The 25,194-nt window shown below is 38.4% G+C and overlaps 1 protein-coding gene across 2 annotated transcripts in view; it reads left to right on the top strand.

Moving 5' to 3' along the window:
- The window catches only part of LOC137638749 (uncharacterized), a 183,783-nt gene that overhangs the window by 149,369 nt on the left and 9,220 nt on the right, over positions 1–25,194 (top strand). The window contains exon 1 of one of the 2 annotated variants that reach the window (XM_068371093.1): positions 19,275–19,389. The exons of the other annotated variant lie outside the window; for it this stretch is intronic. The gene's annotated coding sequence lies outside the window, so the exon portion shown is untranslated. Of the gene's footprint in view, positions 1–19,274; positions 19,390–25,194 lie in introns of those variants that run through there. 2 annotated transcript variants of the gene reach the window in all.

Raw genomic sequence — 25,194 nt, 5'->3', positions numbered from 1 at the left:
ATCCAGCCATGAAAAATTAGCCAAAACCAATATGGACAGTGAATATTATCAGAATAAGATTAATGCTAGATGGAGAGAGCTGGCCAGAAACATCAACCCCGCATAGAAGTGGGAAAAGATGTAGACAAAGAAGAAGAAGAAGAGGGGCACTCAGTAGAGAGCATGCCTTCGCCTCGCCAAGCAGTCTTATTTTTCTCCTAGCTACGGTTTAAACTTTTAAGGTAGTTACCTTAGATTGAGGTAATTTTCATGGTTTCAAGGTAATTCTGAGGTCATTTGGGTTTCACTAGATTAAATTTAAGGAAATTAGAAGTTTTAAGGAAATCTAAGGTAAAAAGCAACAGCATTCAAGGTGAATGGCCACATAGCACATGCTCGAGTTTAAACCCTGCGTCCTAACTCCACTACGTATTTGTACTTCGATGTATTTTCTTCAAAATCTAATGAATTTTTCTTTGGGCTATTCGCCACATGGTCGCTAAGTTTTGTTGAAATTGGTTTAGTAGTTTTTACGTATTGTCGTTCACAAACAAAAAATAAAAATTTTTATTATTTTCAAAGTATTGCTCCGTACTTGTACATTGATGTACTTTATCCAAAATGTTACTGATTCACTCTTGGGTCATACCCAAAATGACTACCAAGTTTGGTCAAAATTGATACCATATTTCTTGTGTAATTTTCCTCACAAATAAATAAGTGAACTAGAGGAGGCACTAAGTAGAGCACAGACCTCCACCACGGCAGCTTATTTCTCGACCTTGTGCTTGACCTTTACCTTTGACCTAGGACTTTCAAAATTGAATCACTTCCACGTCTCAACATAGCCATTAATCCCTGAAAGTTTCACTACTCTAGGAGTAAAATTGTCGTCAGGAAGTTGTTCACACACAAACAAACGGCCAAACAGTGGCTAAAACATAACATCCTCTCAACTTCATTGGCGGAAGTAACTACCAAACAGACGACACAGCCAGGGGTGCATACATAACTTTCGCAGGCAACTATACAAAGAACATTAAACCCGGCTGAAATTACGACAAAGCAACATTTATTAAGCAGTTTTCCCCTCTACCATCGACAACTACGGCCCTATAATAGGAAATAGTCCAAACGCCCCACCCCAAACCAGGCCCTCTAGAGCCATCACGCTCGAACAAAGAGACTCGAAGTCTCGAACCCTTACAAACGGTTCTCCGCTGCTCGTTTTTCCCAGCCCGTTTTAGAAACGTAATGAATAGTTACGCGAAATCATTATCGTCAGAAAAAGAATGACGCCATGACGGAAATCGCCAAAGAGCCTGGAATTATGCAGCCTGTAATTATTCAAAAGCGAGTTTCGTAGAATATAATTCCGTCTTTGGTAGGGCGCTATGATTGCGGTCTTTCCGGTATTTATATCCGCCCCATTGACGCCCCAGCATGCGAAGTAAGACATTTTGCCTTGTTCTGGGTTACAAATGAAGCAATGTTCAATGAGGCTTTGATGTATTATTTGTGAGAGGATGAAAATCCTCTTAGTAATACCGGTATCCACTCGATGTCAAGAATAGCAAAAATGTGGCAGCTTTCAAGAAAAACCTGAAGACTTATCTTTTTAGAAAGTGCTATAATAGTGACCTGAAAACTATTAAACCTGAATACAAATGCCAGCGAAATAACTGATAAGATACAGAGCAAAATATTAACTGGAAAGAAATTATTTTTTCCCACACCAAGGCCCGCCTGAACAGACTTTTAGTGTCTGACGGAGGGCGAGAAATAAACCCGTAAAAGAAAAGTAAAAGTAAGTATCGAAGAGAGTTGGGAGATTCCACTATAAAATTGAAAGAAAAGAATTTCAAGACCAAAAGACGGTAACATTTTGACATGTAAATGTTAATTATTCATTCATAAAATCATAATTAAGCATAATGGCATATCTGTTTTGATGTTACTGTTCTTAAAATAATTTATTGTTAATTCTTTTTCGTCGTTTGTTTTATTTCATTATATCCTTTCTTCGCTGGGCTATTTTTCGCTGTTGGAGGCCTTTGTACTTATAGCTTCTTGCTTTTCCAACTAGGGATGTAGCATGGCTAGTAATAATAATAATAATAATAATAATAATAATAAAATTCAGAGGACGTCATGGAGCGAACCATAACGTTAGTCTATAGTCCATTTCTTTTAGCGAGTCATATTTGCACCGACTTGTAGTGGTGCCCTTTTAGCTCGGAAAAGTTTCCTGATCGCTGATTGGTTGGACAAGATAATTCAAACCAATCAGCGACCAGGAAAATTTTCCGAGCTAAAAGGGCACCGTTGCGAGTCGGTGCAAATATGACTCGCTAAAAGAAATGGACTATAGTTAGAGAATGGCTCAAATAACTGTTTATCAAAAATGTTTTTATTCGAGTTGACATTCTTTAGACCATGACTTGGCTACAACTTTTGGTACTTGGCAAAGATTGACTTCTTTACCATTTATACAATAAATGATTATTGAACCTATATGGTTTAAATGTGCATTTTTTTATGGTTTGGGTACCGAATTACGTTTCAATGTCAGCAAAAATTCCACAAATGGTTTACGCGACCCGTCAGAATGACATCTAAATATTTAGATGTTATACACAAACGCGCACACATTCGACCCTTCCCTCACACTCCCCCTCCCCCTCTCCCTCCCCTAACTACAACACGGTAGTTGTGGTTTCCGAGTGTACTCCTCTCTTGGTAACCCCTCTCACTAGGATAAGACCACTTCCTCTCCCCTAACCAAGGAGCAGGTAGAGATCGGATAGTAGTAGTTATGCGTCTAGCGATTCCTTTCAGTGTAAGAGAGCAGTCATACCTTGGTGAGAGAGGGCTGTGTTTGCGTATATCTTAGTATTTAACCTTCAATTTTGACGGGTTGCGTTCAGTAGTAAATCAATGATAGTTTAAACAGTCTTTGGCCATGCTATTTCTAATCGCTAATTGACCTGTATGTAACGACAATGTGAACAGCAGATTCTCCTCTAGTCTTGCAGCCCGTAGAGCCGTCATTGTACCTCACGCGGTTCACTGTAGGAAGGTAATTGCTTCTTATGACTCAGCAAATAGACCTATCGGCTTCCCCAAATCCCCCATCATTAGCTCACAAGGATAGTAAGGATGCAGACACTACAAAAAACTATCGAGTTCGAGCGGGACTCGATCTCCCGTCCAGCAGACCGCTAGACAAGGACGTTACCAATAGGCCACCACAACCCTACTCTTTGCCCTTATTTTTTTTTTTATTCTAAAACTTTTCATCGCTCATGCTTCCATTGCAATGGCATTAAGAGGTAGTCATTGAAACGAAGGATATCCTTGTACTTCTACCTTATACTTGCGAGGATATCCTCCAAGCAAAAGTATAAGGTTGACTCGTGTTTCGGGAGCGCTTAGTTACATGTTGGAACTTGTAAGATTTCATTTATGCTGTCAGGATAAGAAAGAGTTTAGTATTTATAATACGTATTTAATGCCCTGTTTTTACTTGTATTCAATTAAGTTTACGCATCAGAAAGAACACAGACGCCGCCGCGCCTTCCCCAAAGCCTCGCTGGCGACATCTATCCCCCACCCCTTGTATTAGAAGTTCTTTGACCTCTTTTTTAGCTCCCCAACCCCTTGCATTAGGAGATCTTTGACCTCTTTTTAGCTCCCACACCCCTTGCATTAGAAGATCTTTGACCTCTTTTTAGCTTCCCCACCCCTTGCATTAGAAGTTCTTTGACCTCTTTTTTAGCTCCCCAACCCCTTGCATTAGAAGATCTTTGACCTCTTTTTAGCTCCCACACCCCTTGCATTAGAAGATCTTTGACCTCTTTTTAGCTTCCCCACCCCTTGCATTAAAGTTCTTTGACCTCTTTTTTAGCTCCCAACGCCTTGCATTAGAAGATCTTTGACCTCTTTTTAGCTCCCACACCCCTTGCATTAGAAGATCTTTGACCTCTTTTTAGCTTCCCCACCCCTTGCATTAGAAGTTCTTTGACCTCTTTTTAGCTTCCCCACCCCTTGTATTAGAAGTTCTTTGACCTTTTTTTAGCTCCCACACCCCTTGCATTAGAAGTTCTTTGACCTCTTTTTACCTCCCCCATCCCTTGCATTAGAAGTTCTTTCACCTCTTTTTTAGCTCCCCAACCCCTTGCATTAGAAGATCTTTGACCTCTTTTTAGCTCCCACACCCCTTGCATTAGAAGTTCTTTGACCTCTTTTTACCTCCCCCACCCCTTGCATTGGAAGTTCTTTGACCTCTTTTTACCTCCCCCACCCCTTGCATTAGAAGTTCTTTGCCCTCTTTTTAGCTTCCCCACCCCTTGTATTAGAAGATCTTTGACCTTTTTTTTAGCTCCCACCCCCCTTGCATTAGAAGTTCTTTGACCTCTTTTTAGCTACCCCACCCCTTGCATTAGAAGTTCTTTGACTTCTTTTTTAGCTCCCCAACCCCTTGCATTAGAAGTTCTTTGACCTCTTTTTAGCTCCCACACCCCTTGCATTAGAAGTTCTTTGACCTCTTTTTAGCTCCCCCACCCCTTGCATTAGAAGTTCTTTGACCTCTTTTTAGCTCCCACACCCCTTGCATTAGAAGTTATTTGACCTCTTTTTACCTCCCCCACCCCTTGCATTGGAAGTTCTTTGACCTCTTTTTAGCTCCCCCACCCCTTGCATTAGAAGTTCTTTGACCTCTTTTTAGCTCCCACACCCCTTGCATTAGAAGATCTTTGACCTCTTTTTAGCTCCCACACCCCTTGCATTAGAAGTTCTTTGACCTCTTTTTAGCTCCCACACCCCTTGCATTAGAAGATCTTTGACCTCTTTTTAGCTCCCACACCCCTTGCATTAGAATATCTTTGACCTCTTTTTAGCTTCCCCACCCCTTGTATTAGAAGTTCTTTGACCTTTTTTTAGCTCCCACATCCCTTGCATTAGAAGTTCTTTGACCTCTTTTTAGCTCCCCCACCCCTTGCATTAGAAGTTCTTTGACATCTTTTTAGCTCCCCCACCCCTTGCATTAGGTTCTTTGACCTCTTTTTAGCTCCCCCACCCCTTGCATTAGAAGTTATTTGACCTCTTTTTGCCTCCCCCACCCCTTGCATTGGAAGTTCTTTGACCTCTTTTTAGCTCCCCCACCCCTTGCATTAGAATTTCTTTGACCTCTTTTTAGCTCCCACACCCCTTGTCTAAGAAGATCTTTGATCTCTTTTTAGCTTCCCCACCCCTTGTATTAAAAGTTCTTTGACCTTTTTTTAGCTCCCACACCCCTTGCATTAGAAGTTCTTTGACCTCTTTTTAGCTTCCCCACCCCTTGTATTAGAAGTTTTTTTACCTTTGTTTAGCTCCACCACCCCTTGCATTAGAAGTTCTTTGACCTCTTTTTAGCTCCCCCACCCCTTGCATTAGAAGTTTTTTGACCTCTTTTTAGCTCCCACACCCCTTGCATTAGAAGTTCTTTGACCTCTTTTTAGCTCCCCCACCCCTTGCATTAGAAGTTCTTTGACCTCTTTTTACCTCCCCTACCCCTTGCATTGGAAGTTCTTTGACCTCTTTTTAGCTCCCCCACCCCTTGCATTAGAAGTTCTTTGACCTCTTTTTAGCTCTCCCACCCCTTGCATTAGAAGTTCTTTGACCTCTTTTTAGCTCCCATACTCCTTGCATTAGAAGTTATTTGACCTCTTTTTAGCTCCCCCCACCCCTTGCATTAGAAGTTCTTTGACCTCTTTTTAGCTCCCACACTCCTTGCATTAGAAGTTCTTTTACCTCTTTTTAGCTCCCCCTCCCCTTGCATTAGAAGTTCTTTGACCTCTTTTTAGCTCCCCCCACCCCTTGCATTAGAAGTTCTTTGACCTCTTTTTACCTCCCACACCCCTTGCATTAGAAAATCTTTGACCTCCTTTTAGCTCCCACACCCCTTGCATTAGAAGTTCTTTGACCTCTTTTTAGCTCCCACACCCCTTGCATTAGAAGATCTTTGACCTCTTTTTAGCTCCCACACCCCTTGCATTAGAAGTTCTTTGACCTCTTTTTAGCTCCCACACCCCTTGCATTAGAAGTTCTTTGACCTCTTTTTAGCTCCCACACCCCTTGCATTAGAAGATCTTTGACCTCTTTTTAGCTCCCACACCCCTTGCATTAGAAGTTCTTTGACCTCTTTTTAGCTCCCACATCCCTTGCATTAGAAGTTCTTTGACCTCTTTTTAGCTCCCCTACCCCTTGCATTAGAAGTTCTTTGACCTCTTTTTAGCTCCCCCACCCCTTGCATTAGAAGTTCTTTGACCTCTTTTAGCTCCCACACCCCTTGCATTAGAAGATCTTTGACCCTTTTTTAGCTCCCACACCCCTTGCATTAGAAGTTCTTTGACCTCTTTTTAGCTCCCACACCCCTTGCATTAGAAGTTCTTCTCTTTTTAGCTCCCCCACCCTTTGCATTAGAAGTTCTTTGACCTCTTTTTAGCGCCCCCACCCCTTGCATTAGAAGTTCTTTGACCTCTTTTTAGCTCCCACACCCCTTGCATTAGAAGATCTTTGGCCTCTTTTTAGCTCCCACACCCCTTGCATTAGAAGTTCTTTGACCTCTTTTTAGCTCCCACACCCCTTGCATTAGAAGTTCTTTGACCTCTTTTTAGCTCCCCCACCCCTTGCATTAGAAGTTCTTTGACCTCTTTTTAGCTCCCACACTCCTTGCATTAGAAGTTATTTGACCTCTTTTTACCTCCCCCACCCTTTGCATTGGAAGTTCTTTGACCTCTTTTTAGCTCCCCCACCCCTTGTATTCGAAGTTCTTTGACCTCTTTTTAGCTCCCACACCCCTTGCATTAGAAGATCTTTGACCTCTTTTTAGCTCCCCCACCCCTTGCATTGGAAGTTCTTTGACCTCTTTTTAGCTCCCACACCCCTTGCATTAGAAGTTCTTTGACCTCTTTTTAGCTCCCACACCCCTTGCATTAGAAGATCTTTGACCTCTTTTTAGCTCCCACACCCCTTGCATTAGAAGTTCTTTGACCTCTTTTTAGCTCCCACACCCCTTGCATTAGAAGATCTTTGACCTCTTTTTAGCTCCCACACCCCTTGCATTAGAAGTTCTTTGACCTCTTTTTAGCTCCCCCACCCCTTGCATTGGAAGTTCTCTGACCTCTTTTTAGCTCCCCCACCCCTTGCATTAGAAGTTCTTTGACCTTTTTTTAGCTCCCACACCCCTTGCATTAGAAGTTCTTTGACCTCTTTTTAGCTCCCCCACCCCTTGCATTAGAAGTTCTTTGACCTCTTTTTAGCTCCCACACCCCTTGCATTAGAAGATCTTTGACCTCTTTTTAGCTCCCACACTCCTTGCATTAGAATTTATTTGACCTCTTTTTAGCTCCCCCACCCCTTGCATTGGAAGTTCATTGACCTCTTTTTAGCTCCCCCACCCCTTGTATTCGAAGTTCTTTGACCTCTTTTTAGCTCCCACACCCCTTGCATTAGAAGATCTTTGACCTCTTTTTAGCTTCCCCACCATTTGCATTGGAAGTTCTTTGACCTCTTTTTAGCTCCCCCACCCCTTGCATTAGAAGTTCTTTGACCTTTTTTTAGCTCCCCCACCCCTTGCATTAGAAGATCTTTGACCTCTTTTTAGCTCCCCAACCCTTGCATTAGAAGTTATTTGACCTCTTTTTAGCTCCCCCACCCCTTGCATTGGAAGTTCTTTGACCTCTTTTTAGCTCCCCCACTCCTTGTATTCGAAGTTCTTTGACCTCTTTTTAGCTCCCACACCCCTTGCATTAGAAGATCTTTGACCTCTTTTTAGCTCCCCCAACCCTTGCATTGGAAGTTCTTTGACCTCTTTTTACCTCCCCCACCCCTTGCATTAGAAGTTCTTTGACCTCTTTTTAGCTCCCCCACCCCTTGCATTAGAAGTTCTTTGACCTCTTTTTAGCTCCCACACTCCTTGCATTAGAAGTTATTTGACCTCATTTTACCTCCCCCACCCCTTGCATTGGAAGTTCTTTGACCTCTTTTTAGCTCCCCCACCCCTTGCATTAGAAGTTCTTTGACCTCTTTTTAGCTCCCACACTCCTTGCATTAGAAGTTATTTGACCTCTTTTTACCTCCCCCACCCCTTGCATTAGAAGTTCTTTGACCTCTTTTTACCTCCCCCACCCCTTGCATTAGAAGTTCTTTGACCTCTTTTTACCTCCCCCACCCCTTGCATTAGAAGTTCTTTGACCTCTTTTTAGCGCCCCCACCCCTTGCATTAGAAGTTCTTTGACCTCTTTTTAGCTCCCACACCCCTTGCATTAGAAGTTTTTTTACCTCTTTTTAGCTCCCACACCTCTAGCATTAGAGGTTCTTCGACCTCTTTTAGCTCCCACACCTCTAGCATTAGAAGTGCTTTGACCTCTTTTTAGCTCCCACACCTCTAGCATTAGAAGTTCTTTGACTTCTTTGTAGCTCCCACACCTCTAGCATTAGAAGTTCTTTGTCCTCTTTTTACCTCCCACGCCTCTAGCATTAGAAGTTCTTTGACCTCTTTTCAGCTCCCACGCCTCTAGCATTAGAAGTTCTTTGACTTCTTTTCAGCTCCCTTTCCTCAAGCATTAGAAGTTCTTTGACCTCTCTTTATAGCTCCTCCACCTCTAACATTAGAAGTTCTTTGACATCTCTCTTTAGCTCCCACACCTCTAGCATTAGAAGTTCTTTGACTTCTTTTTAGCTCCCACACCTCTAGCATTAGAAGTTCTTTGACTTCTTTTTAGCTCCCATGCCTCTAGCATTAGAAGTTCTTTGACCTCTTTTCAGCTCCCACGCCTTTAGCATTAGAAGTTCTTTGACCTCTCTTTAGCTCCCACACATCTAACATTAGAAGTTCTTTGACTTCTTTTCAGCTCCCTTACCTCAAGCATTAGAAGTTCTTTGACCTCTCTTTATAGCTCCTCCACCTCTAATATTAGAAGTTCTTTGACCTCTCTCTTTAGCTCCCACACTTCTAGCATTAGAAGTTCTTTGACCTCTTTTTAGCTCCCACACCCCTTGCATTAGAAGTTCTTTGACCTCTTTTTAGCTCCCCCACCTCTTGCATTAGAAGTTCTTTGACCTCTTTTTAGCTCCCACACCCCTTGCATTAGAAGTTCTTTGACCTTTTTTCAGCTCCCCCACCCCTTGTATTAGAAGTTCTTTGACCTCTTTTTAGCTCCCACACCCCTTGCATTATAAGTTATTTGACCTCTTTTTACCCCCCCACCCCTTGCATTGGAAGTTTTGACCTCTTTTTACCTCCCCCACCCCTTGCATTAGAAGTTCTTTGACCTCTTTTTAGCTCCCACACCCCTTGCATTAGAAGATCTTTGACCTCTTTTTAGCTCCCACACCCCTTGCATTAGAAGTTCTTTGACCTCTTTTTAGCTTCCCCACCCCTTGCATCAGAAGTTCTTTGACCTCTTTTTAGCTCCCCCACCCCTTGCATTAGAAGTTCTTTGACCTCTTTTTAGCTCCCCCACCCCTTGCATTAGAAGTTCTTTGACCTCTTTTTAGCTCCCACACTCCTTGCATTAGAAGTTATTTGACCTCATTTTACCTCCCCCACCCCTTGCATTGGAAGTTCTTTGACCTCTTTTTAGCTCCCCCACCCCTTGCATTAGAAGTTCTTTGACCTCTTTTTAGCTCCCACACTCCTTGCATTAGAAGTTATTTGACCTCTTTTTACCTCCCCCACCCCTTGCATTAGAAGTTCTTTGACCTCTTTTTACCTCCCCCACCCCTTGCATTAGAAGTTCTTTGACCTCTTTTTACCTCCCCCACCCCTTGCATTAGAAGTTCTTTGACCTCTTTTTAGCGCCCCCACCCCTTGCATTAGAAGTTCTTTGACCTCTTTTTAGCTCCCACACCCCTTGCATTAGAAGTTTTTTTACCTCTTTTTAGCTCCCACACCTCTAGCATTAGAGGTTCTTCGACCTCTTTTAGCTCCCACACCTCTAGCATTAGAAGTGCTTTGACCTCTTTTTAGCTCCCACACCTCTAGCATTAGAAGTTCTTTGACTTCTTTGTAGCTCCCACACCTCTAGCATTAGAAGTTCTTTGTCCTCTTTTTACCTCCCACGCCTCTAGCATTAGAAGTTCTTTGACCTCTTTTCAGCTCCCACGCCTCTAGCATTAGAAGTTCTTTGACTTCTTTTCAGCTCCCTTTCCTCAAGCATTAGAAGTTCTTTGACCTCTCTTTATAGCTCCTCCACCTCTAACATTAGAAGTTCTTTGACATCTCTCTTTAGCTCCCACACCTCTAGCATTAGAAGTTCTTTGACTTCTTTTTAGCTCCCACACCTCTAGCATTAGAAGTTCTTTGACTTCTTTTTAGCTCCCATGCCTCTAGCATTAGAAGTTCTTTGACCTCTTTTCAGCTCCCACGCCTTTAGCATTAGAAGTTCTTTGACCTCTCTTTAGCTCCCACACATCTAACATTAGAAGTTCTTTGACTTCTTTTCAGCTCCCTTACCTCAAGCATTAGAAGTTCTTTGACCTCTCTTTATAGCTCCTCCACCTCTAATATTAGAAGTTCTTTGACCTCTCTCTTTAGCTCCCACACTTCTAGCATTAGAAGTTCTTTGACCTCTTTTTAGCTCCCACACCCCTTGCATTAGAAGTTCTTTGACCTCTTTTTAGCTCCCCCACCTCTTGCATTAGAAGTTCTTTGACCTCTTTTTAGCTCCCACACCCCTTGCATTAGAAGTTCTTTGACCTTTTTTCAGCTCCCCCACCCCTTGTATTAGAAGTTCTTTGACCTCTTTTTAGCTCCCACACCCCTTGCATTATAAGTTATTTGACCTCTTTTTACCCCCCCACCCCTTGCATTGGAAGTTTTGACCTCTTTTTACCTCCCCCACCCCTTGCATTAGAAGTTCTTTGACCTCTTTTTAGCTCCCACACCCCTTGCATTAGAAGATCTTTGACCTCTTTTTAGCTCCCACACCCCTTGCATTAGAAGTTCTTTGACCTCTTTTTAGCTTCCCCACCCCTTGCATCAGAAGTTCTTTGACCTCTTTTTAGCTCCTCCACCCCTTGCATTAGAAGTTCTTTGACCTTTTTTTAGCTCCCACGCCCCTTGCATTAGAAGTTCTTTGACCTCTTTTTAGCTCCCCCACCCCTTGCATTAGAAGTTCTTTGACATCTTTTTAGCTCCCACACCCCTTGCATTAGAAGTTTTTTGACATCTTTATAGCTCCCCCACCCCTTGCATTAGAAGTTCTTTGACCTCTTTTTAGCTCCCACACCCCTTGCATTAGAAGTTATTTGACCTCTTTTTGCCTCCCCCACCCTTTGCATTGGAAGTTCTTTGACCTCTTTTTACCTCCCCCACCCCTTGCATTAGAAGTTCTTTGACCTCTTTTTAGCTCCCACACCCCTTGCATTAGAAGTTCTTTGACCTCTTTTTAGGTCCCACACCCATTGCATTAGAAGTTCTTTGACCTCTTTTCAGCTCCCCCACCCCTTGCATTAGAAGTTCTTTGACCTCTTTTTAGCTCCCACACCCCTTGCATTAGAAGATCTTTGACCTCTTTTTAGCTCCCCCACCCCTTGCATTAGAAGTTCTTTGACCTCTTTTTAGCTCCCACACCCCTTGCATTAGAAGTTATTTGACCTCTTTTCACCTCCCCCACCCCTTGCATTGGAAGTTCTTTGACCTCTTTTTAGCTCCCCCACCCCTTGTATTAGAAGTTCTTTGACCTCTTTTTAGCTCCCACACCCCTTGCATTAGAAGATCTTTGACCTCTTTTTAGCTCCCACACCCCTTGCATTAGAAGTTCTTTGACCTCTTTTTAGCTCCCACACCCCTTGCATTAGAGGATCTTTGACATATTTTTAGCACCCACACCCCTTGCATTGGAAGTTCTTTGACCTCTTTTTAGCTCCCACACCTCTAGCATTAGAGGTTCTTTGACCTCTTTTTAGCTCCCACACCCCATGCATTAGAAGTTCTTTGACCTCTTTTCAGCTCCCACACCTCTAGCATTAGAGGTTCTTCGACCTCTTTTTAGCTCCCACACCTCTAGCATTAAAAGTGCTTTGACCTCTTTTTAGCTCCCACACCTCTAGCATTAGAAGTTCTTTGACCTCTTTTTAGCTCCCACACCTCTAGCATCAGAAGTTCTTTGACCTCTTTTTAGCTCCCACACATCTAGCATGAGAAGTTCTTTGACCTCTTTTCAGCTCCCTTACCTCCAGCATTAGAAGTTCTTTGACCTCTCTTTATAGCTCCTCCACCTCTAACATTAGAAGTTCTTTGACCTCTCTCTTTAGCTCCCACACTTCTAGCATTAGAAGTTCTTTGACATATATTTCTAGGTTCCATACTTTTAGCATTAGAGGGTCTTCGATCTATATTTATAGGTGCCTTACTTCTAGCATTAGAGGCTCTCTATTTTTAGGTGTCTTACCTCTGGCATTAGAGGCTCCTCTTCGCTGTTCTCTCCTGTCTTCTAGTTTTCAAGATCTTCTTTCATGAGATTATCTGTTTCTTTCGAGATTTCATTGTCTCTTTTCCTTAGTTCGTCAGTGTCCTTCTAGATTTCAAAAGAGATTTCAGTGCCGCGAGTCCTCACTCCGTCAGATTCCTCAGGGAAATCGAAGGCATTTATTCTTTACCTATATTTACTATCGATTTCTCCGTATACACTATCATGCCAAAGTAAATGACGAGCAACATGATATATTTACCAATGTCGTCTGGATATGTCCTTACTTCAATGGCGAATTTTGGGACAATCCTGTTGAAGAACTACACGTCACTCACCGTTCAGTTGAGCCATTCTGCCTCCATCCTCATTCCCCGCAATCCGTTTTTGCACCGATACAAAGCCTCGTACTTTTTCCAAGAGTCTCCCTTAATAAGACATCGTAGCAAAAGCCCAAGCAAAGGATCCTTCAAGGCGCATACATTATGATCTTCAAAGCTCAGCTGCCAACGGAAGATCTCGTGTCTTTCTATAGGTCAGGCGATGTAAAACGAACGATCGGCAACTTCGGCAGCAACCAAAACCATCTTTAGTTGATGGTGTTCCGAAGACGTAACATATAATTCTTACCGGCAGCTTCCTATTCCGCCAGAACGCGATCTCTGTGAGTTAAGTGAAATCCTTCTCCCAGTCATCAACTCATTTCCTCTTACTCCTATTGACGCGCAATTCCTTGGTTAGATTTCGCCAGCTACATACAGATCATGTGAGGTGTTGCAGGCTACATTTGAAAAAATGAAGATCAGGTCTTCAGATGTCATTTGAAGCTCGGGGAGGAGTTGTTCAGGACTTCTAGAAATTTCAGTTCTGGAGTCATTCAGAAATCCATGTTAAGTATACGGTTATGTCCTTTGAGGACTTTTGGAAATTCGGGAAAGTTTTCTTCCGAAACCGTTCTGAGATTCCGTTCTGGAGGCATTCAGAATTCCATGCTAAGTCTATGGCTATTTTTTCTGAAGCCATTTGGAAATCCGGGAATGTTTTCTTCTGATACCGTTCTGAGATTCCGTTATGGAGGCATTCAGAATTCATGCTATGTCTATGGCTATTTCTTCTGAAGCCATTTGGAAATCTGAGAAGATTTTCTTCCGAATTCTTTTAGGACTCGCGAAAAATTCCATTCTTGTTTTATAACAACAACAACAATAACAACAACAACAACAACAACAACAACAATAATAATAATAATAATAATAATAATAATAATAATAATAATAATAATAAACTACGTGATTTGATTTATGGATTTGAGTTGAAAAGTTTTGAAGACGCTAAACGTTCAACTTTGCAGTTTGAATGAAACTCTAAGACACCCGGACGAAGGGCGAAGGGTTATTGAGGTTTAAAGCAAACCGAATTGAAATAGTTTATTTCTGCTAAATTATTTCAGGTTTGGGATTTAGAACAATCTATATATATATATATATATATATATATATATATATATATATATAGAGAGAGAGAGAGAGAGAGAGAGAGAGAGAGAGAGAGAGAGAGAGAGAGTTTATATGCGTGTATATACATGCATGAATATAAGCTTTTGCAGTATATAAATATTCTGTGTATATATGTATATTTATACGATGTATATATACATATATATACATACATATATACATATATATACATACATATACATATATATAATATATACATACATATACATATAATACATACATATATATATATATATATATATATATATATATATATATATATATAAACTATATTCATATATGAATACAGTATATTTGCATGTACTGTACACACACACACACACACACACACACACACATATATATATATATATATATATATATATATATATATATTATATATATATATATATATATATATATATATATATATATATATAAATATATTATATATTATGTATATATATATATATATATATATATATATATATATATATATATACATACATATATACATACATACTGTTTGTACATACATACATCCCTAAATACAGCAGCCTTCGTATTCTCCCAAGTGTTTATACATGCAAAAGCAAATGTAAAATGCATATCACCAAGTTATGTCTTAACCTTGATATTTCATCGAGATTCCAGGTGTGGACAAGATATCTGTCCGCAAGCCACTGTACATTTTGTTCTTCAAAACGGAATAACATCTTGAAATCACGATCAAGTGTGGGTAAACGGGGCATGTATTGTTTAACATGCCTCACATCCACAAAATCTGCCATCGTGCTGAGAATCGGCCAGAACAACCTTTCTCTTCAAATGCAGTCTGCTACTGACCAGACTCAGCTTTTTCGAAGCATATGCTCGGGTCTGCTTTATGTTTAACCATTTACTTTTATGTGATTATAAGGATATGCTTTTGCTCTAAAAGTAGAAGCTTTTGCCTGAAATGTTTATGAATACAAGTAGAAGGATTTACTTCATATTTTGCAAGTATAAGCATATCCTTTTCTTTATGAATACCGCCCATTGACTCACGGCGTTTGAAGTCGTCCCCGGTCCCGGCTCCACACCATATTCCCTAGATTAAAAACCCTCGGGATTTTCATCGTTGCCAAACAACTGTGGAATTTAAATAGCAGTTTATTGACTGTCAGTCCGGACAGTTTAACTCGTGATGTTACAGTCACCTGTCTCCTGCTCACATCCACTCACACTGATGGTTCCACTAGAAACAAAATAAACAAGACAAAAACAATAGATAAGTTACCCCGAAATCTAATCAAACTGCACTTCGCTTTGGATAAATAACTTATATTTCCGGCTCCTATTAGATACAAAGCAACAGCATCAACAACAGCAAATGTTGTCGTTTCTGGTCCACTGCTGGACAAAGGCCTCAGACATGTCCTTATTCGTGTCTGGGGTTTGGCCAGTTTCATCACCACGCTCGTCAGTGTGGATTGGTGATGTTGGGAGATTTTTGTCTGATCGTTCACAGCAAACCAATCTAGTATGTGTGGCCTTGACTAGTACAGCGTTGCTGATCATTACGATGCAGAAACCCTTTCACCACGTTAAGGTATCCCCCCTCCGAGAGGGTCTTACTAAATATAGAGTAAAACGGGAAAATCGTAGATTTTCATATTCATTAACAAGAATTTTAATGGAATCAATAGTGGTGCAAATAAAGAATTAAATTTTACTTGTTGATTATATTTATTTTTATTGATTCTTTCTAGATCTGATTTGCATCAAATTGCCAGACTGTTAAGATTTACTGTACATTATTAACAGCTTTATTCTGCCCGAACAATAGGAGAAAATTATTGTAATATAATCCAAAAATAATCTTGAATCTAAATGTTACAATCAGTGTCCCTTATTTTAAAGAAAATATTAAATCTATTCGAGTGTGCAAAGTGAAAATATTTCTCATATTTTACGAATAATGTATTTGCACTAGATATATTTCTCATTGGAATATATTTCATATGCTACATTTAGGCTGGATATGTTTTGCAGACATACATTTGCACTGCATGTATTTCCAAGCTGTATTTGCACACTGATTAGTCTGTAATATTGAATTTGCAATATGAATAGTTTGCAAAATTGTATTTGCTCTCCTTACATTTTTCATAGCTCGATTTGCACTGCTTATATTAAGCTCAATTTCAGTAGCTCATATTTCACATCAGTGTATCTGTACCACATTTTTTTAAATAAGAAAATTTGCGCTGTGTATATTTTGCAAATTTACAATCCTGTCCTGCCATTTAACTCCCAATATTCTTCTGAGGGCTTTGTTCTTAAATCTACAAAATCTGTTGAATATTTTGTAATTGTCATACCACGAATATAAGAGAGATTACACGAGTGTCAAATGTGGATGAGGGGTAGATGGAGATGGTTTGGGCATGCTCTTCGCACTCCCCAAGAGAGATTAGTCCACCAAAATTTCAACTGAGCTTCACAAGGCACTAGAAAAGTTGGAAGAACCCAGGCCGACATGGCTGAGGACTATGAAGCTTGAAGTATGATATGATGAATTGAGAAATATAGATTTAAAAGCTCAAGATAGAGACGACTGGCGAAATCTAACTGAGGCCCTTTGCGTCAATGGGCGTAGGAGGAGATGATAATTATATTTTGCAAAACTATATCAACATCTCATGTATATTTGCAAAGAGGCAACTGGTCACATTGAGACCTGCGTGTATTCGCGAGAGACATATTTAACACTTTCATCCGGAGTATATTCTAAAAGTTATTTCCATCTCGTATACTTTAAAAGACAGCATTTACTCAGAGTATTTGCAATACTTCATGTGATCCTTATGGCTAGTACAGTGGTAACGTGTTTGCCTAACAATCGCATGGCAGCAGATCGATCCCAGCCCGGGTCCGTGAGTTTAAGCTGCTGTAGTTGGGCACCACAGTGGTGGATTGGGCTCTAACGACTGACATTCTGGTGAGCATCTATTCTGATGAATCTGGAACTGAAACCAGAACCTTTTAAACTTTATATTCGTATATTATCTCATCATTGTACTTTCATGGTGTATATAAGATTGGAATACATCCTTCATACAGTATTTAGTAGGTTCGAATTTTTACCACGTTTATTTTGCAAGTGCTTAATACATTTCAAGACAACATCTATTTAAATGTTTAAAAAGGCCGCTCATGAATGGCAGAGGCAAGGGACAGTGACATTGCCCTATTAAGTAGTACAATGCCCTAGAGACTGACCATATATACGTATGATTAGCGCCCATGCCCCCTCTCCACCCAATCTAGGACCAAGGAGGGCCAGGCAATGGCTGCTGATAACTCAGCATATAGACCTATAGCCCCCACCCCCCTATCCTTAGCTCACAAGGAATGTGGGGTTGCAGTGATCAAAGAAACTAACGAGCTTAAGTGAGATTCGAACCCCAGCCTGGTGTTTACCAGTCAGGGCCACCACAACTTCATCACTTATAGAAGTAATTAACCAGGTAAGATACATAATTAGTTCTCATTGTATGGAGGTTCTGATCAGAAGTTACATGTAACTAGTAAAAAAATCAGTTTCCTGCAAAACCAAATTGTGGATGAATAACAAAATTAATCTTTTTCGTGATTTATTTACACCAATTGCCTTAAAATTCTAAGTAATTTCTAAGCGGAGTTATATGATTATCATAACTATTTTGCTAGGGTAAATCAACGTTGATAGTCTTTTGTTTTGTTACGCCAGTCAATTCTGTAAATCTATTAATAGTAAAAGATACTCTAAGGTCTAAACGATACGTGTCTCTTTTTATAGTTTATGTTTGAGAGATCTGTTTTGATGTTGTTTTGTTCTTAAAGTATTTTATTTTTTCAATGTTTTTACTTTTCTTAAAATATTTTATTGTATTTTTATTACTTTTTATATAGGTTATTTATTTCCTTATTTCCTTTCCTCACTGGGCTATTTTTCCATGTTGGAGTCCTTGAGCTTATAGCATCCTGCTTTTCCAACTAGGATCGTAGCTTAGCTAATAATAATAATAATGATAATAATAATAATAATAATAATAATATCCAGAGTGCTTGAAGAAATCCAGGGTTAATACTTTTATATTTGGAACATTTGAAAAATGCGTCGTGAGTTTTGTCTGTCAATCTTAGTACCTTTTCGATGCGTCGAAGAATTTCAGAGCAAAGATGTACAAAACAGGATAACCAAAGAGTTATCTTCAGTGTATCTGTTTGTCGAAATAAATATTGAGACCAGATAATTCGCAAAGACCTTCGTTATCAGGATGCCAGAGATCTCTAAACCAATCAGTCAATCAGATCATTCGAGAAAGTCTAAAGGTTCAAATACACTGTCAATCAGGATTGTACAATTGTCTGTGTTTGTGCAAGCATATCCTTTGTGAGTGGGAGTGATTGAGTGTTAGCACACACTCAATCACACTCACTCAAAACGGATATGCTTGCACAAACATGGATATTGTACCGTCTTCATTGACCGTGTATTTGGGGCTTAAAGTTACGGGTAGGCTAAACGTTATATATATATATATATATATATATATATATATATATATATATATATATATGTGTGTGTGTGTGTGTGTGTGTGTGTGTATATATATATATATATATATATATATATATATATATATATATATATAAATTTTCATACTTTTTAGTCATGTTTACATTAAGATATTTCAGTTTACAAGATTAAAAAACGTAAAGGATATGAATTCACCAAATATGACCTCTCTCTCTCTCTCTCTCTCTCTCTCTCTCTCTCTCTCTCTCTCTCTCTCTCTCTCTCTCTCTCTCTCTCTCTCTCATTCATATATATATATATATATATATATATATATATATATATATATATATATATATATGTATGTATGTATGTATAAGTGCAGCCTAGCCTACAATGTGTTAATTTACATTCCTTAGCTGTTATTATATATTCATATAAATGCACTCGTAACCAAAATGAACAAAATTCAATTCGAATTAGCAAATTATTTCAAACATGTTCATAGCATCTAAGTCTGTAAATGATCGAGGTCCCGATGTTCATTTTGTAAAACGGAAAAATTGCTTTGTATCGAATGGTATATATATATATATATATATATATATATATATATATATATATATATATATATATATATATATATATATATAAACTCTACATGTCGAAAAGGTGGAATTGTTACTAGAAATTTAACTCAGAAAATAAAAATCGAGAGCATGGCTAAGCAATAGTAACTGGAAAATGTAAACATAGATGGCGTTACTTGTCCACGGACACCAAAGCGAATATATCCATGCTTGGAAAGTGCAAGTTCCTGACTACTGACTCCTTGTTTTCTTTAGGTTTGTGGGCAAGGAACGAAACTCTGCCTTTTGGCCTGGAACCGCCGTCATGATCGGATGATCGTAATGTAAGTAGTCAAGTTATTGGCGTGTAAAATGTTTTGTGATTTTTGTATTGTTTATTACTATAGTTAGATTTTTCTTGTCTCGATAATGGCAATGTTTTAATGGTAATTAAATTCGCAAGGAATTTTCTTCCACATGCCACCCAGTTTAATGCATTTTTTTTTAGGTAAAGTGTAAAGAATGTTTCGAATTTTTATTAATTTTGATTTTCGGATCGTTAAATGCATCTTCAAATGTTCACACTTATACGATGGGATATTTAATATTTTGAGGTTTATTTAACCACAACCCGCCATGATTAGTTGCAATTCAAGTCGTGCACTTTAATGCAGGTCACTCTGAGTCTATAAGTAAAGTTAGATTGAAGATTCAAGGTATAATAACCCTTAATCATATAAAGCAGTTGAAGGCGAAATGTTATATTGGGTCTACGGGGAAATCTCAATGTAGTTAAGACGCCGCAAGTTTTAACGGTTTATTGCAGCTGTTGCTGCAAAGGTGTTTTCCCCACTTACTATATAACCCTTAGTGAAATGTTAATTTTTGTTCACAAGTTTGTTTATATTTTTTGTTGATAAATTTCTATTGAAACTGGAACTAGTTTTAAGTGGTAAATTCTATGACCGATTTCGTAATGTTTCGGTTGATAAATTTGTCGAAAATATGGTTAGTTTTAAAAAGTGCGGTCTTATTGTAACCAATTGGGACGGGCCTTTCTAATTTATCAAAATATGAACAATTTCTTTTCTTTTTTTTTACCAATATATGCCATCCCAAATCTTCATGCGAGAGTTCCTTGATGTTTTAAGAGCCCCCCCCCCCCCCCCCGTCCTCTTCAGTTCCAATTCAGTTAGTCTTCAAAAGGGAGTTTTAATTAATTCAGAAAATTTGGTAATAGATTCTGGAGAATTATTTAGCCATTGTTGGTCATGCGAGTAAAAATATCCATATTGACCCACATGATTCAAGATGTGTAGGTCATTCGTGTACCTCTTTCCAGAACAGTATGAGAATTTATGCAGACGAAGCTAGCCACGGGAACTAAAACTATTCAAGAAATAGTTGATACTTTAATTCACGCTAATAGCGAAGAATATTTGGTAATATTACTTAGTCCCACTCAAACCATTGCTCTATCGAAATATTACCGAAATCTAATGGTTTTTGCTCTGTCGTGGGCTCGCTTCGCTCGCGAAAAAAAAGAAAAAACTCTTATATACTGGCTAGCAGTAATGGCTGTAGGTGGGACTTGACCGCAATATTACGTAAAATTTTTTGTCAAATGGCTATTCATACTAAAACAATTCAAGAAATATTTGATACTTTAAATTCACGCTAATAACGAACAATATTTGTTAATATTACGTAGTCCCACCCAAACCAGTGCTCTATCGAAATATTACCGAAATCTAATGGCTTTTGCTCTGCCGTGGGCTCGCTTCGCGCGCGAAAAAAAAAAAATAAAGCTCATATACTGGCTAGTCCCTAATTGGGACTTGACCGCAATATTACTTAATATTTTTTGCCAAATGGCTATATTCATTAATTCTGCTAAAAATCACTTTAGTTGGGTGTATTTCCCACCCCAAAACCCCGGTTTCTCACGGATCCCTTTAACGTGTATTAGGGCGTTTGTAAAACTAATTGCAAGATTTCCCTCCCCATAGTATTAAGGGTAAAAATATGGGCAAATCACAAGATAACTAGTATAAATTATTGGGTACTAATCACTGTAATCGTATTTACCAGTTTCACTTTTTATACGTAATGTTTGGTAGCAAAGTTTTCTGTCTTGGCATAGAATTACCGTAAGAACCTATAAAGTTAGAAATAATGGTACGTGTTTGAGCAGAAACTAGCCTTTTAACATTTTACTTTTTATGCGCAAGTTTCGTACTCAGATTTTTAAGTCTTTGAGTAAATATTTAGACAAATCCAATAAACCTGGCGTTGTAAAATTAATGTGGTGTTTAACTAGAAATTGATTATTTACACTTTATGCGTGGTGTTACGTAGCGAAATTTTTTAGTTTACAAAAAAAAAAAAAGCAAATCCCATAATTTTTATGTAAAGTTTAGAATATACATAGTCGTTTTAGAGATAAGACATAATGCAAATTTTACTTGTGCAATAGTTCCGTATGAATTTTCTTGGCTCGACAAAAATAATCAAAAGCTAAACCAATGAACTTTTTAGTTGAACTGTCAACGTGAATTATTAGCCAGTTAATCCTGAAAAGTTTTCAAAAGTTTATCAGGGTATTTAGACATAACAAATAGGATTCTTATATACGTAGAACTTTTAATTGGATTGGGTAACCATTGGTTATATAAGTAGGATATTTTAGTTAAGACAGTTAACATAATGCTAGGACTTCTAGTATTTGAGAGGTTTGAAACATGATGGTCGTTGGAGTTACGGAAATTTTGAAAATGTAAAGATAGCTTATAGCGGAGGGTATGCCATATCGTAGTACAATATAGTGAAGTTATAAAGGACAGGGCGTTTTTGAGTAATCTCTTAAGCTGTGTAAGCTACATTTCGAGTTTTAGCAGTCTTGTTATTGAAAATACCTTTTGGGTTGTAATGAGTAACGAGAAAACTGTTGTAAAAGTTCTCTTCAGTGTACTTGGTTGAACAATGTGGAATGTAAGTTTTCACTAATTTAAAGAATTCTCAGTTGTCAATACTAGTTTTTGATTATAAAAGGTAAACTATCTCCCTCAAGATAATAAAGATGAAGATATTGAAGCTTTCAAAGGAGAATTTAATATTTTTTTAAGATTTAGATTTGACAAATAATGCTGTGTGAAATGCTGAATTCTTTGGATTGTAGGTTTATACGATTAAATGAACTACGGAAGGTCCGGAGGAGTAGGGTTCCTTTGCAATATAGGACCAGAAAAGCAGCCCTGAAAGTATTAACGAATGAATGATCTGAAGGTTTCTGGCATCCTGACATCGAAGGTCGCTGCTGTATATATCGTTTATTATAGGGTTAAAAAAATACTCAATTAAAATCTTAAAGGCAAATGTTATAAGTTAGCTTTCAGAAGACTTGATTCTGAAATCTAAAAATGTCGCTACCATTGTACGACACATCATGTCAAGAGGATCTTGGCAAGGATGAAAGTAACCAGTAGTTGTTTAATTAATTTTAACGTATTTTCTCAAATTAAAACCTATTGGAAATTAAGATTTTCAGAATTATTTACCTATAAGTCACATGGATGTAAGTTCCAAATAGATCTGTACATCATGCCATGGTGTTCTCGATTGGTTTTTCCCTATGTAGAAAATTTTTTTTTTCAAATTTGTAGGGAAAAGTAAAATTGTGAAACCTGATTATGTAAAGGACTAAAATTTAATAAAATTAAATGGGCTTGTTTCAGAAAACAGGGTAGTTAAGTGTACTTTTATATCGTGGATGTCAGTTGAGGAAACGAGTAGAGCCAAGTTTTTCAGGCTACTAAATCTTAAATTTTTATTTTGGTTCTGGAATGTATCTGCTCATTTTAGTGGTTTGAATGTTCCCAATGCCAATAATGTATGGACATTCATGTAGGCAAATCACCATCTGCAGAATACAATGGATAAGGAAAGGGTAAAAATTAACACAGAGGTGATGAGAGGTTTAAATTACATAACTACAGTGCCCAAGTTCCCCCTCCAAGCTAGGAGCAGGGAGGACCAGGCTATGGCTGCTGATTGAAGTTTTCCCAAACTCCCATCCTTGGCTCCTCTCTGACTAGGTTTGACACAATCTATAGAGCTTGAGCGGATCTCGAACCCAAGTTGAGCATATCGCAAGACATGGAAGTTTCTTGTATTGGATGAATGGATGTCTCATGAGCGGTTAAGGAAGGGAGGGAGATGTTCTGTAATGTTATGTAATTCTGTAATTAAAAAAACTGTTTGCATTTAAGCTGTTGATGCTTATCTGAATAGGAATTCGCTTTCATAATTTTAGGTCCTTGCAAGAGCCACCGGGCAATAGAGGAAGAAGTATTAATTACTGAAAGGTTTTTCCACTTGCCAAATAAATTTACCTTGAGCAAGGCCATTAGGTATCCTTCACGGTAATGTCCCCTTTAATTTTTCCGAATATAACTTATATTTTCCAAATGTTTTTTTTGCTTTTTATTGGGGCAAACTGTAGTTTAGGTGCTTCCCGCCCCAAAAACTTTTCCAACTGGTGCCCCATTAATTTTCGTCAAGGGGTACTGCATCTCTTAAAAGCATTGCAGCCATAAATGCTCAGGTCTTTTGAAACTAAGGTGGGGTTAATATTTACACCACGAATCCATTCTCGGTTGGAACTAAATATACCAAACTAAATGCTTTATTTACGTATAGAGCGGCTGGGGGGAATTTTTAGTAATATTCTCATACCTGTACTGGTAACACTCAGATTTGGTTGTGTTAGGTTTACAGTACACCTGTCCAGTATCAGAAACTAACATTCTATTACGTAGGTGGTTAGTATTTAAAGGTTAAAAAGGAAAGTAGCTTCGCTGCTTTGGATTAAAACTAATATTTACAGTAGGTCTTGTGATACCGCTCATGACTTGCGTTTAGGCTCAGTGGCTTTTGACCAAGGGATATGAGTGCCTTTGCAAATTTTTTTCCTGCGACTTAGTATGGGCAGACAGACATCAATTTTTAGTTTGTTGCTTTTTTTGTGAAGGATTTTGCATTTTCAAGCACGCAGCAGCTTTAAAATCCATAAAATTACCTAAAACAAAAAACTAAGGGAACGGAAATTAGCGTTTTTTTATTATTCATAAATGCTAATTTTTTAATTTTAGTAAAAACGGCTGTCGCAATGATTATATAATTCAAGTAATAAGCCGTTTTTACAAATGCTAAATTTTGTAGGGTGATATAACTTGATAGTTTCGTAGCTCGTTATGAAAAACTTCTTAAGAACAGTTTTTTTTTTATATAACAGGTAGTGATGTCCAAACGAATAGAGCAATTTTAGAGCAAATACAATAAATTTATATCTAAATTTCATTTTTTGTTAAAGTAAACAGAATGCACCTACATATATTATGAAAAAGAAAATTTCCATGTGCAAACTGTCCCGATCAGAAATTTATGCATATGTAAAATTGTTCAAAACTGGTGTCAACTGGCTTTGCAGTGATCATATCTACGTTGCCATTTTGCATTACTGTACTATGAAATTGATAACACTACAAAAAATTTAATGTAATTCATAAAAAAAAGATTTTATCAAAAGGTCAGTTGTAAAGTCAAATTTTGGTAAATAGTAAAATTACTAGCCATATAAATGCACCATGTATTCTAAGTTTTCCTCCCCCCCCCCCATAATTTATGGGGATCTAAGTGGGAAGCCCTGGTTTTATTTGTGGAAAAGTAATTTACAGTAACGTAAAATACTAAATAAAAACTTAAATATAAACGGGAAAAGTTTTCATACTCCTAGTGTCTGATGGAGGGCGAGAAACAAACCCCTAAAAGTAAAAAGTAAGTCTTGCTGTCGACTCGGTAGAGAGCATGCCGTAACCTCGCCAAGCAGTCTAATTTTGCTCAATTGTACTTGCTGTATATTTGCTTCAGTTTGATGGACTTGTCCTTGAATCATAACCTCGCATGTCACCAATTTTGAGATTGGTTCTGTAGCTTTTGCGTATGTTCGTAAACTTGTTTACTTGTTTTGGGTTTAAATCCAACCCTCCACTGAGGTCGAGTGAACTACTTCTCGGGCGGGTCTATATCAATCATATAACTAAACATTTTCATTAACTTGTACAATTCTTTGATTGTAGCATCTTCCAAAT

The sequence above is a fragment of the Palaemon carinicauda genome, chromosome 3 (assembly GCF_036898095.1).
Source record: "Palaemon carinicauda isolate YSFRI2023 chromosome 3, ASM3689809v2, whole genome shotgun sequence".
Lineage (NCBI taxonomy): Eukaryota > Metazoa > Arthropoda > Malacostraca > Decapoda > Palaemonidae > Palaemon > Palaemon carinicauda.
The sequence above is the reverse complement of the archived record's forward strand: the minus strand, read 5'-3'. Positions and strand labels throughout refer to the sequence as shown.